The following is a 13,498-nucleotide window of genomic DNA, read 5'->3' on the forward strand; positions in this document are numbered from 1 at the left end:
AATGTAACCTAATCATCGGTACCCACATATTAATCTGAAATTTAAAAAAAAAAAAAAAGGACAATCTTGCTCCCTTGGGAAATGATGACAAGAATTTATATCTTGTGCTTTTATTCCCCTGAGCTAGGGGAAATCTTGAGCACTTTATTCTTTTTAATTTGTCTTCTCACTTTGTCTCCCCAGAAAAAGACCAGAGGCGTTAGGCCACCATCCTAGGGAACATTTTAATTACTCTTACTTTTATGAAAGGCAATTTAGTATCCTTTTGCCAAGTTTTAAAAATCTTGCTTTCTTGAGGTGTAATTTACATATTACATTGTTCACCAGTTTTAGATGAGCGATTAGATGAGCTTAGATCAGTGGTTCTCAACCTTCCTAATGCCGTGGCCCTTTACTACAGTTCCTGTCGGTCGTGACCCATGGGCTGAGAACAGCTGGCTTAGACAAAAGTACACAGTTGTATGAACACCACACAAACATGATACAGAAGATTTCCACCATACCAAAAAGGTCTTTCTCCCTTGCAGTTAACCTTCTCTCCCAAACTCCAGACCCTAAAGCTTTGGATCTGTTTACTATCACTACAATGTTGCCTTTTCTAGAATTTCATATAAACCCAATCATACAGTCAAAAAATTTAAAAAAAAAGCAAAACACCACACAACTAGTGGATGATATTGGCAACAGTCCCCACAGAAATCTCAAGCTTCCAGTAAGATACTATCTATAAAGAGATGTGCAGGACCCACAGCATCTCCGTAGCTGGAGGGGCTTAGCAAACAAGAAATAAACATTTCTGTCTGAGTTTTCCCATGAATTGAGAGAGGTGGGCTTGCTGGACGGGAACATGGTGAGTTGCAAGAGAAACGTTCGTAGGACAGAGTTTTCAGGCTTACGATTGCTCCACAAAGTTTCTCTGGGGGAGCAGGGCCAGTTTAAACACAGCCTTAGCCAGAGTCAATGGCCCTCCAGCCCTGGTTGTCACTGTGGCACATCTGTGCTGCTGCTGTCCACCCAGCTCCCCCCACCTCCAAAGAGCTGACAAAGCACAAGGACGGCAGGGGAAGCTGAAGTCGCTGTGCGCTTAGCACAATTCTGCAGGACGCAGCAGAATTCAAAATGGATTGTGACCTGCGGATAATCTTTCACAGCTAACCAAGTGATCATTGATTAAAAATAGCTTTGAACACGTATCACACATCTATTTCAGGCCTCGTTTTATTTGGAATGCAAATACTGCTGGAAGCCAGAGCTCCGTGAGCAGCAGCTGGAAGTCTGCTCAGACATTCTAGCCAATGCACATCAGGCCCAGTTGGCAAAATTAATGCCATTCTGTGGTCTCAGTGAAGGCGAGATAGTTAATTATGCCCCGCTGCCCAGTGGTTTCTATAATGGACACATCTGGATCGAAAGGCTCATTTGAAACCCCCTATTTCACTCTTGCCAGATTCTAAACCAAGTTGAAAATGTGAGTTTTGAGGAGGAGAGGGTGTTTGGTACATGCAAACCACCTCCCCTGTGGCACCCAGGTAGGCTCTAATGAAAGTCTGCCCTAGTTTCAAAGACTCTTTCACGCCTCCAGTGTTCACGTTTTCATGAGTGATCCTTACCAGTTCCTAAAATGCAATGTTTGCACAGATTTCTCAGTAAGTAATAAATAAAACACGCGAGTATCCCCACACCCCAGGCTAAGAAGTTAGGTTTCCACCGCATCTTCAACCACTAATGGCTGTGATATTTTCAACTCCCTTAAAGGAAGGCAGGCGGGGACCTTTTCTGTTTTGAACAGAAAACCTTTTGCCCTGCACTAAGAACCATGGCAGTTTGTTCTGGGGGAAACATCCCCCCAGTGATATCTGACACCTGTTTTGGCAGCAGGAAGAGTCCAGTGGAAACTGCACTAATGGAGGGGCATCTTTGAGAAGAAAATTAAAACAAATTATCAGTCAAACCCAGGGCAGCCATTCAAGTCCTACAGGGCTTTAATTTCAGCTAATCAGTCACTTTCTGTCGCACTTACACCTCAGATAACTCAGGTACCTGACCTCTCCCTATGCTCCACTCCAACAACTTCCCGGGAGACCACCAGTGCTCAGAGCAGAAGCAGCATGGGGCCAGGACCCAGGCTCACCTGGGGATGTCAGGTGTCCCTACAGGAGGCCCTGTGAGAAGCACTGGGAACCTATGTTGCCCCATCCTCCCTCAAACTGCCTGATGACCAGGATTCATTTCAAACGTGTTCCTTGATGCCAAACTTTTTAAGCCTTCATCCTTAATAAAGTGTAAATGCATTTCTCCCATGAAACCAAATGCTATGAATGGTGCCTCCAGCCCCAGGTAGACAACCAGGTCAAGGAAGGGAATGACACGTTGGGATCAGATTTGGAAAACAGGTAGATTCCAAAATTACTCGACACACTAAAGTTATGGGTGGAGCTTGGCTTCAGAAACCTAAGGGAAGAAGCTTGATGCCATGGAAAGAGCAAATACTTTAAAACCCAAGAGATTTGTACTCAAATCCCAGTTCCACTGCATTATCTTTGGCAGTGTATTTATGTTTTCTGAACTTCAGTTTTCCCTCATAGGTGAACGCAGCCTTTGAGAAAATGTGTGAAAATTAAATTGGATAGGATATGGGGAAAAGAGAAAAAAAAAAAAGAAGGCTCAGGGTGGACATTCTACAAATGTGAAGCTCTATGAAGTGGTTCTCGCCTTGGCTACAGATTAGAATCATCTGGAGATTCTAAAAACCCATTCTTATTCCTGAGATTCCCTTTCCTGGAGATTCTGATGTCATTATCCGGGGTGAGATAAATTTTTAACATTTTTGTTAAATTTTCCCAAGGTTGAGAGCCACCGCCCAAGTATACCAGAATGGGTGTCATCCTTGGATTTGAAATTTTCTGTTATGATTTAGGCAAATATTTTCCTTCTCTGAGTCTTGATTTCTTTGTTGTTAAAAGGAGGATTCATATTCTGATTATATAGGTTTGTTCCGAGTATTTAACGAGGTAAATTTTGTAAAGTTTCTAAAAGAATAACTAACAATTCAGAGACGCTCAATAAATATTCATGTCTCTCCCTTTCTTTTCTTATCATGAGGCAGAGAGCACACATGTGCTAAATGTTAATAATATAAATAAGGACAAGCAACCTGAGATAGCACCTATCAGAAAGCCTTGAAAATCCGAATAATTACTAAATAAAGCAGAGAAAATTGTCTTGGCTCTCCTCCGTAAGAACATGAAACAAAATCCTAGGATGGGGATGACAAAAATGTTGTACAGTTTCCTAAATCCTCCTATCCACACTCATGGAGACATCGCTAATCAATTACAGCAATCTATCCAATTTCCCAAGATGAGTCTTCAAGGTCCTTTACCACCCAACTCTCACAGCCCTCCACTAACAATCAAACAGAGCTAGAAAATATATTGAAGCAAATTTGCCATCCCTATGATAGGGTCATGGGTTGCCTTAAGCCTCAAATGAGGATTATTTCAGAGATGATTTCTTGGATTCCCTGGTGAGTGGGCAGTGTGTGGCCAGAGACAAAGCAGAGTCTCAGGGTTCTCTCACTCTGTGCAGTCTGATCTACACTAAGCCAAGACTCTGTGCTTTCTGGTGAGTGCAGGGAATACAGTGAGGGAGGATGAGTAAACGCCAAGCTAGGAATGAAATAATGGGTGCCAGCATGATGTCTGGTGTAGCCAAGATGTGCCCACCATCCATAATGTCCAGAAAATGTTTTCACACTGTTTCCAAAAGCCGGGTTATTTCTCCAATGTAGGGAACATAAAACTAACTATTGCAGTATTTCTCCTCTAAAGTGATAGGCAAAGGCTCTGATAAGAAAGTCCCCAGGAAGCCCAAGTCAGTGGGTGAGAACAAGACACTGGTGTCAGCAGGCTGGTCACAGCTGGGACCTCACGAACCCCAAGGTCATTGGACTCAGGCGGGTGACTGGGATCTTTGCCCACCATGCCCATCAAAGGACAGTCAACACTTCTGCAAATGGAAACTTCTGCTAAAACTCCTTATTATTTATTGATTAACCCCTTTGCAAGCCAGAATGAGTTCACTTGTTAGAGTAGCGTTAGCCCCTGCTGGGCAAAATTGTGATGGGTTTGAGCTGATTGCACAGCAGGCACAAGTTATAATTCTCATAACCTCTTTCAAAAAGCCTTTTTATTTGGGATCTTAAATAAAATTGTAACTCACTATCCTCAATCTCCCCACATCCCCTTTTTTTTTCTTAAACTCAGGGCTTTTTCTTTGCAAAAAGTCAAGAACGGGAGCTGGGAAATAGGACTGCAAATAGAACAGTGGGTTGGTTTTCTTCAGTTTGCTTTTTTACCACTAAAACCTGCTAAATGGTCTCTTTACTTCCCTTCCCAGCATGGAGAAGTCAGCAGAGCAGGCGCTCACAGGGAGGTGAGGCGGGATGGAGCCATGCAGAGGCAGGGATGGGCAGGCAGAGACCAAAGACGCAGGGCAGGGGGCCGGGGAGACAGAGGCCTGAAGGAGGTGGCGGGAGGAGGAGATAGGTTAAGGAAATAAGTAAATGTACCAAAGACAATAGAAGCCAAAACTCTCATTGCCAAATCAGGTATTTATGAACACTGACAGGGGAAAGTTTAGAAAAAACCCTGAGGGATTGGATTGAGATAGAGGTAACCGCAGGAATGTATATACTTACAGACAGATACATATAGAAATTATTATAGATGTATGCATATATAGATATACACATATACAGACATGAAAAATATATATATATTTCTGTGCTCTGTCCATTGAGTGGGTCTAAAAGCAACAATACCCCAATAGCAATTAACACACAATTAACAAGATCCGATTACCCAGATCTTCTTTGGTTTCTAAATACTATCCTTTATTAAAAGAAACCAAGGGCATTTTGCATCATTCCATTTATGTGAAGTTCTAAAGCAAGTATTTATGGTGGGGAAAAAAAATCAGAACAGTAGTTGCCTAGAGGGGATTTGTGTAGTGTCAGAGAAGTGCCCCCGGAAAGGCCAGTGAGGGTCCTCTCAGGTATGCTAATGTTCTCCTTCAGTAAAGGTCTGAGTTACACAAACAGAGGCATTAGTCAAAACTCATCAAATGGTACCCTTAAGATTTGCACATTTCCTTGTGTATAAATTTTGCTTCAAAAGGAAAGAAAAATAATAAGCAAATATCGAACTATAGTTATTGATAAAGACACTGAAATATAGTGTCACTGAAAGGGTGCCGATGTCAGCAACTTACTTTGGAATGTATCCCAAAAGCGAGATGGATCAATGGGTGCACAGAGAGGGAACAGATCATACAGGGGAGTAAGCACAGTGCAGTGTTAACTGTGGAATCCAGCTGACACACGTGTGAGAGCTCCCTGTAAATTTATTTTTCTTTTTCTTTTTTTGAGATAGTCTCACTATGTTGCCCTGGGTAGAGTGCTGTGGCACCACAGCTCACAGCAACCTCAAACTCTTGGGCTTAAGCGATTCTCTTCCCTCAGCCTCCCAGGTAGCTGGGACTACAGGTGCCCACCACAATGCCTGGCTATTTTTTGTTGCAGTTGACACTGTTATTTAGCAGGCCTGGGCCAGGCTCGAACCTGCCACCCTCGGTGCATGTGGCTGACGCTGTAAACACTATGCTACAGGTGCCGAGCCAACCTGTAAATTTCTTTTATCTTTTCTGTATGTTTGAAAATCCCATAATAAAGCACTGGGGAAAATATATTTCAAAACAGAACAAAGCCGTGTTGTAGACTAGAAGTGAGAGAGGTAAAGTGAAGATGTCTGAAAATGTCATAATGCGGAGCAGCTGGGTCAAGTAACAAGCCGCCACACTGCACGAGTATTTCTCCCTGGGGCGTGTCCTAATAGAAATGAGACCCAGGAATATACATGGGCCGGTTCTTCCCATTAACCCCGATGTTACAGAGCCTCAGGAGGGAAACTCTTTGGACCACGGATCAACAGAATATTCTCAAACACCAAATCACCCTAACCATTTTCACTTTGTCTTCTTCTGAAAGTGTAACCAGTTAATTAAATTGCATGACAATTTATTGAATGCAACTGAAGGTTATTCTATTTCTATACTAAATCAGTAGTTGGACCGAGGATTATGGATCAGAATCAAATGCATTACTTTTTATCAGGGTATTAATATTTTATACATAATTTCTGATACTTTCACTTTCTTTTGTCCTTTGACATCTTCCCCTGTTGATACATACAAATTACATTATCAGTAAAATGGAAATATGATAGTTTTAAAAGCTAATTGAGTTAATATTCATAAATAAACAATGTCTGATATACAGAAATTACTTAAAGAAGATCAGCTATTGTTATTTATTTTGATAAAAAAATTCTTTAATCAGAACAAGTGCTATTGTTATGTCTTTAGAAAATTATGACATCATTTATATAATCTATTGATGAACATGTAGGTTGCCCTATTATAAATAATACAAAATTGAACAACTCTATATGTAATCTTGATATGTATGATATTAGGGAATAAATTTTTAGAAGTAGAACTACTGGATCACAGAGAATGGTCCATGTACCAGTTATATATCTGTTGTGTCTCAGCCCAAACCCATCCTCTTACACCCTACTTAGTGACCCTTGGGTGGGAATTGATAATTTGCCTTAATAGACAGCCTTGCCAACTGACTTGGTTTTTATTTCTTCCATGAAGATGCTGCCAAATCGAGCTCAAAAATGGCTTCACCAATTTGTACTTCCACCAACAATATATGAAAGAGCCTCTTTCCCAATCAGTTGAGAAATGAGACAAAACAAAACAGCGACAACCATAGCGCCCAATTCCAAATCTACTGAGTGCTGAATGGGGCCTGGGCACGATGTGTTTGCTTAAAACACGACAAGTGATCCCAGGGCACAGCCAGGTGAGAACCATCAGATCTTTGATTCTTAAAAGGTGGTTCCTAGACCAGCGGTCTTAGCATCACCCAGAGGTTTGTCAGAAAGGCAGACTCTCAGAAGCCACATTTTAACAAGATCCCCAGAGGGTTTAAATGCACATTAAAGTTCAAGAAGCACTACTCTAAACGGGACACAGCAGCAGGTGAGCAGCAACAGATCCAGCTTTCGTGGGACCTAAAGCTTACATAATTTGGGAAGCCCCTTTTACCAAAAAGAGAGTGCAAAATTACAGACAAAACTTGAGTACAAATTGACTATTCATTTACAATGAAGTAACAAATCCTAATAAAATACAAATTTTTAAAAGCCCAAAAGTCCAAGATACATCACGAAATCCAGGGGAAAATGACTAAACACCTTCACTGATGAACAGCCGAACACACTTCTATAGTTTTCTACAGTTTTAGCTTTCTTTTTGTATTTTAAAAAAATTATATAATTTTTCTATACAGGGATGAGAAAGATAACTCCGTTGTCTAGATATTTGGTTTTTATTATTGATAATTTAGATAGGCTTTTGTTCCCAAGTTCCAACTCATTATAATGTCATGTAGATTTGGCAGAGTTTTATCACATTTGGAACAAGCTGTATCAAGTTTCTTTCATAAGAGATATAGGAATCGTGGCATTTCAAGGTTCTTGTCCAGTGGCTAAGAACCTTGGACTCAAGGACATTCATTAACCATCTGTAGTCCATGACCTTGGACAAATTGTTACTTTCATCTTTCTTTTTCTTGTATGTTTCTTGCCCACCGTGTCCCAATTCTCATATATTTCTTTAGCTATCCTGTTATCGTTTCATCTACATTTTCTTTGCTGCCATGATGCTGTTTCTTGTCTTTAGGATTTTGACCATCAGAGATTTTAGCTTCAGCTGTAATAAAAGAGAGTTTACAACATTTTGAACTTCCTGTTTGTCTTCTTCATTTTAGTTTCAGTCTTCAGGTTCCAGTAGGGTCCATCTTTCCTTTCACTCTTGAATTTTAGTATGATCCACCATTCTGAACATAGACACAAAATTAATCTGAAATTAAGGCATACATGAGAGCGAGTCAAATAAGTTTTAAAATGGTGACTATAATACACTGAGCTACGTAATGGTATAATCAAATTACTTTTACACTCCATCTATGGCTATTACTGAGAAATACAGTTCTGTCACTGAAACTCCATTTCTTCAGGAGTTTCCAATGTGCTGTGTCAATCTTGCCTGCCATTTCATCTGCAACCATCAGAAGTCACCAGGACAAAATGCCTCCAATACACTAAGCCACATTAGATGCATAAAACCTGAAACATCACACACAGACTTGCTGTTCCTGGTACAATTAAAGGCTTTTGTCCTCACAGACACAGAAATTCTGGTGGATTCTATGTCGAGCAATTTCCACCCCCAAGATTTTAAAATGTGTTTGTAATTGTACTATATGCTTCGTTACCGAGTGTATTCCTGAGAAGAGAACGTGTCCATTTTGTTTAGGCATCACTGTAACCTGAATCATTCATTTACAATTGTACATGTCTGATGATTGGAGGAATTGTCCACAGAGCAGCTTCTGGCTCTGTACATATCAAATTTTGTTTTTCTTCCACTCTCCACATGCTTCTAGTGCCAAATGTTGTAGGATAAGTTTGTCCTGTGATACTAAGTGTGGCCCTGTACCTTCATGGCACAATGCTGGGTGAGCCAGCCCTGGGAGCAGTAGAGAGATTCCTAGCAATACTAGGATTGCTAGCAACAGTGTAACTATATACAGAGTAACTATAAAGTACATAAAGACAAACCAATAAACCCCAAATCAACATATCCCCAATTCAATTTCCATTCCAAAATCAGCATAACCTCCACCCCTCAATCCCCAAAATGCCAGCATTCACTTTAAGGCTGCCCCATACCTGAGGATTTGTGTTGGGCAGGGGAGGAGTCAAAAAAGGCAGCTATCTTGACCAATTTCAGTTAAAATATCTTGCTTTTGAAACTTTATAAAAATATATGACCATGCAAAAGACATTGATGGGGGCCCTCTTGGGGCTTTTGGAAGGAACCGAGCAAGCAAAGAGCCCTGAAGCTGAAGCTTCGTTAAATTCACAGTAAATCTGTCCCTGCAGAGAGCACACAGAATCAAAGTGATTGAACAGAGAAGTGTCTTCAGAAATCATACAGTACACCCCTCTGATATAAAGATGGGGAATCTGAGGCCCTCAAAGGTTGTACCACGTCCTCAGGATCACACAGCTGGTTAGTCAGAGTTGGGACTAACATCTTGACTGCAAGATCAGTGTTCTTTCACCAGAGATCTGCTAGCTGTGTGATTTTCTCCTTAAGATGCTTAGACTTTGAAAGCTAAATTCATGCCCAGTGCGTACTGAAGGAAATAGAATGTTAGCTGCAGTGTCACTTCAGATTTCATTTAGGCAAAGTACCAAATAAAGACCCTTTATCCCTGTAATCAGTCTCACAGACTCGCAAAGTACTTGCCAACAGAGATGTTTTGCTGATCCATTGAAGTTTACATGACAAGGGGAAAAATCCCTTCCATAAATCATAATGCATATGCTGATGAGATGTCTGATACCAAAACAGGCTTTCCACACCCCAAAGAAGGAAGGATGCTTGAATGCTAGAACTAATGTAATGTTGACCTAGTACAAGTGTTTCATGCTGCGGCTCTATTCTGATTTGTGCCTTGAGATAAAGTTTTAATATCCCTCTCTTAAATTACAGTATCTAGTTTGTTTTTATGAGCTGCAGTATGTTCCTACACTAATATTTCAATTCAACCATTTCCACCCTGAAGATTTATTTTGTCTGACAACTCTCACACTCCACATAATTAAAACAAATATCAGATCTCTGGGTTGTATTCTGCTGTCTTCAACAGTCTCTTACTAAGTGATCCTGCTGTGCCAGCCCTGTGACAGAACAATAAGAGAGGTGTATGACATTATGGAGGGAATACATAAATGAATGAGACAGAAAGCTGTTTGCCCTCAGGGAGCTCTTAGATCAAGACATACCTGGCCCGATTATTGCAATGCAGTGTGGTGGAGCAGAGAGCACAGAGCAGGGGAACGTTGATTCTTCCAGGGAGAGGGAGATTCGCCAGGGCTTTGGAGAGCAGACCCTTGAGTTAATTCTCAAAAGAAAACATACACCAGACAGAGAAGAGGAAGGACATTAGACGCAGAAGGATCAGCATGTACAAAGCTTTGGAGTCGTGAAGGGGAACGTTTGGGTGATAGCTAGGAGTGTATTTGGGGCGGAACCCAGAGTGCCTGGAAGCCCAGAGGGTGATAGCGGAAGAAAAGTGTAAATGCACAGAACATCCTCTCAGCCTGGGGAGCTGCATGTGCCATGCTGAAGAGTTTGGACTTGCCTCTGTAGGGAAGGGTAAGCTTTCGGGCAGTGTAGTGACACAGCAGATCTGGGTTTAGGAAAACCAAGTCCAAGAGGTATGGAGCTACAATGCTGTGCATGGCAAAGGTGCCAGGCAAGAAATAAGGGCCTGAGCTATGAAAATCCCAACGACTATGCGGACAGAACACACTGGCAAAGATCTCCAGAGGCGTCTTCTGATAATTACGTCCTTGCCGAAGTCTGTAGCTGGAAATGGCAGGGCTGGATAGTAAGTCTAGAGCCCTCCCTATCTTCTGTCACACAGCCAGAAGTTATTTATAAAGACCCCAAATCATCTCTGTAAGTGAGTCAGACATGTCCCAGGATGACCTGATTGGGCTCCTCCCTCCTACTCCAGTCCTTCTGGTGGCTTCATGTGCCATTCACTTTTTTTTTCTTTTTTGCAATCAATGAGACTGGACCTAGATGGGAAAACACGTCCCATTTGTAGAGACAACAATGATGCAAGAGGCTTGGGACTTCAGTCTTAGAGCTCCCCACTTCTAGGTTAAACAGGAGAATGTAGGAATCCACTGGCCCCTGGTTCCCAAAGGGAACCAGAAGTCACTTATTACTAAGCCAGCAAGTATCCCATAATGCCCCAAATTCAAGGTTCTCTGGTTAAAGATAGACTGGATAAAAAAGATTAAACTTTAGGACAAACAGGCATCTGTTTCCCATCCCAAATCTATACCTTGGAACATAAATGCTCAGACACACTTTCAAGGAAAAGGTCTGCAGAGCTAGCTGCAAGGCCGTCCACTCAGCCATCACAATGAATGAGATCTGCAGGCCAGAGGACAAAAAGAGAATTTCCGACCTTTTCCCATCAGCAGCCCTGCCCTGGGGCCTGTCCCACGAGACCGGGAGGGGAGGGTGCCCGCAGCTCCTGGGTCCAGGCTGTGACAGTCACAGGGGATGCCAAGCGCTCTGTTTTAGACACACTTATCCCTACCAGACAAACATGGCAGAGCTGTGTTGCAGGTTCTGACCAACCAGATTAGTCAGCTCCCTCCCAGCAGGACGTGCCAGTGGGAGGGCACAGAAGGGCAGAAACGCCCTCCCAGCAACTCCATGGGGGGCAGACATTTCTGGTGGAAGGCAGGCACTGCCAGATAAAATACAGAAGGCTAGCTAAATCTGGATTTCAGAAAAACAGCAAATCATCTTGTAAGAGGAAAATAGCCCTAATATTTCATTTCATCCCTAATATCTACTTGCCCTAAAAAATAAATGACTCGCTGTTTACCTCAAATCCAGATTAAACTGGGAATTCTGTACTTGGGAATTCTAATCCCATTGGGATTAGAATCTCAGAATTCTAGAAATGGAGGAAAACTTCGAAATGGCTCAGTCCATCAGTTTAAATGCATCCAATTGCATGTGAGGAGACCCAAGGAATTGCAATAACTGACCCATACTGTGAATTAACAGCAGACAGGGAAAAGGTGCATCTCCAGGTCCCTGTTGTACTGTCCTCTCTGCCACATCAAGCCCCCTTTTTCCCTTGGCTCACTAGCTCTGAAATTACTATAACATTCCCCAAGGGCAAAATGAATGATGGCTGAGTGTCTTCCCATGCCTAACACAAGGCTTCATGAGCCCTGGCAGCACAATCATGCTATGGAGTGGTGGGCCGTGTGGCTAACCTACCTGGATGACAGCCACCACTCTCCCTTTCACTCACACCTCTGCCTTTTGTGCCTGTGAACCTGGGTTTTTAGGTCTCTGAGAGCCTGGCACAGTCTTTAGCCAGGTGCAAAAATTGTCCTAGCCTCACGGAGAGGCCCCAAAGTGTGACTTTCCGGATAATACACAGCCTTTGGAAAGAATCCTCTCTCCAGAGGAAAACACAGCTGAGACCTGGGCACTTGTGTGTGAAGCACAGTCTTTTTTTAAAATTAGGAATGTCAGCTTCCTCCACAGCAAAACTTTGACCAGAACTGCCAGCGAAGAACCACCTAGACTTGGCTTGGTGCCTGTGGCTCAAGCAGCTAAGGCGCCAGCCACATACACCTGAGCTGGTTTGAAAACAGCCTGGGCCCGCCAAACAACAATGACAGCTGCAACAACAACAACAACAAAAATAGCCGGGCATTGTGGCCGGCACCTGTAGTCCCAGCTACTTGGGAGGCAGAGACAGGAGAATCACTTGAGCCCAGGAGGTAGAGGTTGCAGTAAGCTGTGATGCCACAGCACTCTACCCAGGGAAACAGCTTGAGGCTCTGTCTCAAAAAAAAAAAAAAAAAAAGAATCAGCTAGACTTTTAAGATTCCTTTTTCTCCTTTCCCTTGCCTCCCTCTGTGGGACAATGGACGTAAGGAGGTGAGGAGTTCCCAGGGGCTACACGGATGGCATCCTGATGTGTTCGCCCCACAGGGCGTTTCTCAGACCAGCCCTTGATAAATTTGTGAGAAGGGGTGATCTTCACAGCTCTCCATCACATCTACAGCTCACACCATTTTTTCTTCTCCTTGTTGTCCAGGACTCTGATCATCTTCCCTCCGCCCCAGCCTCTCCCCACCTCAACCTGTCCCCACCTCCACTTCCACAATCCCAACTTACTTCCACCATAACACAACCGAGACTTAGGCTTCTTGAGCTTAAGTCAAGAAGTCCCAGGGCCCCGGGGCCTCGGGCAAGTAATTCCTTAGTCTTCCAGGGAACAATTGCATCATCCCAATTAGATGAGACTACACAGGGGTGAAGGGTGTTAGGATGCTTAATGATGATAATGACTTTTACTTAATGCTTAAGAAATGTAAGGCTCTTTTGCTGAGTGTTTGACACACATTATCTCATTTACATCTATAATTTTTACAACAAATCACTGAGGCAGATCCCTTTTTAAGATGAAGAAACTGCCCTCGGCCGCGGCTCCCGGGGTGAGCCCGAGCTCGGCGGGCGGCTCGCGGCGCCGCGGCCCCAGAAGAGAGCAAAGTTCCCCGCTGGAGCGCCGAGATGCCGGGCAGCGACACGGCGCTCACCGTGGACCGGACCTACTCAGACCCGGGCCGGCAACACCGCTGCAGGAGCCGGGTAGAACGCCATGACATGAATACCTTAAGCCTGCCCCTGAGCATACGCCGTGGGGGGTCAGACACCAACCTCAACTTTGACGTACCAGATGGCA

At 43.1% G+C, this 13,498-nt stretch overlaps 1 pseudogene; it reads left to right on the forward strand.

Annotated features, from left to right (window-relative positions):
- The first annotated feature begins 13,326 nt into the window (after positions 1 to 13,326).
- LOC100956935 overlaps positions 13,327 to 13,498 on the forward strand; it is a 1,534-nt pseudogene continuing 1,362 nt past the window's right edge.

Source organism: Otolemur garnettii, unplaced genomic scaffold (assembly GCF_000181295.1).
Source record: "Otolemur garnettii isolate 467f Iridium unplaced genomic scaffold, OtoGar3 scaffold00095, whole genome shotgun sequence".
Taxonomy (NCBI): domain Eukaryota; kingdom Metazoa; phylum Chordata; class Mammalia; order Primates; family Galagidae; genus Otolemur; species Otolemur garnettii.